Genomic DNA, 3,071 nt, shown 5'->3' with positions numbered 1-3,071 from the left:
GTGTGTTGTGCGCGCGAGTGTCTGTTTTCTTGTGGAAGTATGTAAACAAAATAATATCTTCATATTCTCATACATGCGAGCATGATATGAAGAGAAAGACCGAGAGGGACAGAGAGAGAGAGAGGGGGGGGGGGGCGAGTGAGAGAGACAGAGGAGGAGAGAGAGAGAGAGAGAGAGAGAGAGACAGAGGAGAGAGAGAGAGAGAGAGACAGAGGAGGGAGAGAGAGAGGAGAGAGAGAGAGAGAGAGAGAGAGAGAGAGTGAGAGACAGAGGAGGGTGAGAGGGAGAGAGAGAGAGAGAGAGAGGAGAGAGAGAGAGAGAGAGAGAGAGTGAGAGACAGAGGAGGGTGAGAGGGAGAGAGAGAGAGAGAAGGACAGAACGTCTCAGATGGTGACAGACAGAGAGAGAAGGGGACTTGGGAGGAGGACTGCTCCTGCATAATTTAAAGCCTGCCCTGCTACCATCTGCTCCCTCTGACACACACAGGCGCGCACACACACACACACACATGCGCACAAACGCACACACAGACACACCATGCACACACATAGACATGTCCTGACTCTTCAAGTTTCCTTAGCTCTTATGTCCTGTTACTAGACCTCCATGTCCTTACCGAGAACACACACACACACACGCATACACACACACATAGGCATACACACACACACACACACACACACACACACACACACACACACACACACACACACCTCCGAAAAGCTTCCTGCTGTCATCTCGACACCATGACAAAATAACTGCGGAAAAAAGATGCATTACATTGCAATGCAAGAGCCAGACCAGCGGTGGGAGGGGCCAGAGCAAACATCCTGCCCCACAACAATGACAGAGCGAGAGAGAGAGAGAGAGAGAGAGAGAGAGAGAGAGAGAGAGAGAGAGAAGAGGTCATACTGAAAGAGAATGAGGTAATAGGTATAGCTTAACATAGTAGAACTGTTGAAAGTCGTCCTTGAAAGAGTTTCCTTTGTTGGGCCTAAATTGAAGCCTAATCCCTCTCTCTGTCTGTCTGTCTGTCTGTCTGTCTGTCTGTCTCTCTCTCTCTCTCTCTCTCTCTCTCTCTCTCTCTCTCTCTCTCTCTCTCTCTCTCTCTCTCTCTCTCTCTCCCCCCTCTCTCTCTCCCTCTCTCTCACTCTCCCTCTCTGTCTCTCTCTCAGTCAGACTTGCCCAGGTGGGATGTTACAGTGCAGTGCTGTGTGTGGGGTATGAGTGGGGTGGAAGAACAGTGAAAGACGACAAGAAAACGTCCAGCTCACACGGCCGAATGAGAGGAGAGGCAGGGGGGCGTGGCGTGGATGAGGGCCCTACCTCCCGTGAACCTTGAACCCTCCCCTCCCCCTTAAGCCCAAGCCACCACGAGGTGGGGGCACACACAGAACATGCCAGAACTCTGTACCTGTCATTGCGCCTTCAGAAAGGGCCCAACTCACCCCCGGAATCATAACATCTAGAGGAACGAGACCATGTTAGTCAGAGGCAGGAAAGAGGCAGAGGAATGGGTTGAGAGCAGGAGCGAGAGATTACGCGAGAGAGAGAGTGAAAGAGGGATGGAGTAAGACCAGAAGGAGGCGATGAAAGAGAAAGCTGGTTGAGGTTCCAGTAGTTTTGTAGTCTTTCCAGTGATTCTGAGTCCAGTGCGAGCTCTTGAGCTGGTCTGAGATTCCATCGGGGGAACGGGGCATCGGGCGGACCCTGACCTGTCGGTCCCAGCGTGGCGTTGCGCGACCACGCAAACTGAAAACATCTGCAGCTCGTGTATCACTACACCAATGAACCACGGCGTTAGAAAAAGAAAACATACTCAAAAAAAGGTGCTATATAGAACACTCTCTAACAACAGAAGAGTCCTCTGAAAGAAGGTTCCATTTTGAACCCTGTTCTATTCTGGAAGGTTCCATATAGCCCACCTTTCAGCTCAGAAAGAATCCTTGAGAGTTCCGAACAACACCTCACAGAGCTGAAAAGGGTTCTGCTTGGAACCTACTTGGAACCTGAGAAACTTCTTCTATGGTTCCAAATTGGTTCTACACAGCACCCTTTTTAAAGTGTACTACCACTTAGCTTGTCTGAAACATTTATTCCATCTTGAAACTTTATCCATTCTTTCTCTCTACGTGAAATCTCTCTCTCTCTCTCTCTCTCTCTCTCCCTCTCTCTCTCTCTCTCTCTCTCTCTCTCTCTCTCTCTCTCTTCCTTATGAACACCACGTCCTCTTGTCAAGTTAGCTACGACACAACACCTGCAGACAAAATGGTTTCCCAGGCAACAGAAAAAAGATCAAACTTGAAAAGAGACCCTGGCTATTGAACCAATGAAAAACTATGAAAGCATAGAGAAACAAACCAATTAGCCAATGGGGATGACAGGCCCTGGGTGCTTATAGAGGGGGGGGAGGGCGGTCGTTTATATTGGTGAACTGGTTGAGTCCATGCGTGTGTGAGAGGCTAGTGTGCACGTGTGTGTTTGAGAGTGTGTCTGCATTTGAGAGTGCAGAAGAGTGGAGGAGTGAGTTTATCCATGTCCCCTGTAAAGAAAGATCCATCTGTATTTCTCAAGAGAGTTGGACGCAGACAATCCCACTGTCAGCTACCTTCATCATCATCCTCATCATCATCATCCTCATCGTCTCATATTGAACTTGCATAAGGAAAATATCCCAAAAAGCATCCTCTGAATATCTTACAGGAAAGCAGTGTCTGCCACTGTGCCATCTAGACTACAGATGAAGTAGGAGGCAGTGGAACGTTCTAGACCTACTGAGTCGGCATGGTAACCCAGCCCTATACAGCCGGAGGGGAGAGGAGGTGGGGAGGGCAGATCTAGGATCAGCTCTCCATGCTAAGGCCCTGGTCTTAACCATGGGGAACAACAACTCCAAATCCAAACTGACCCCAGATCAGTGTCTATAGGTCTTCCTGCTCTACAGGGAGTGTCAATCAGCACTTCCTGGTTTGGGCCCGCCCCTCCGGCTGTACTACAGCTACATGCAGGAGGGGGAGAGGGGGGAGGGGGCGGAGTGTATTTTCCCAAACACCCCCTTCCCATTCTCTCCA

The 3,071-nt window shown here is 49.8% G+C and overlaps 1 protein-coding gene across 1 annotated transcript in view; it reads right to left on the bottom strand.

Annotated features, from left to right (window-relative positions):
• Positions 1–3,071, bottom strand: part of cacna1g (calcium channel, voltage-dependent, T type, alpha 1G subunit) — a gene marked incomplete at both ends in the record, with an annotated part of 203,630 nt that overhangs the window by 27,748 nt on the left and 172,811 nt on the right.

The sequence above is a fragment of the Borostomias antarcticus genome (genome assembly GCF_949987555.1).
Source record: "Borostomias antarcticus genome assembly, chromosome: 22".
In the NCBI taxonomy this organism is placed as follows: domain Eukaryota; kingdom Metazoa; phylum Chordata; class Actinopteri; order Stomiiformes; family Stomiidae; genus Borostomias; species Borostomias antarcticus.
This window is presented reverse-complemented; position numbering and strand designations above follow the sequence as displayed.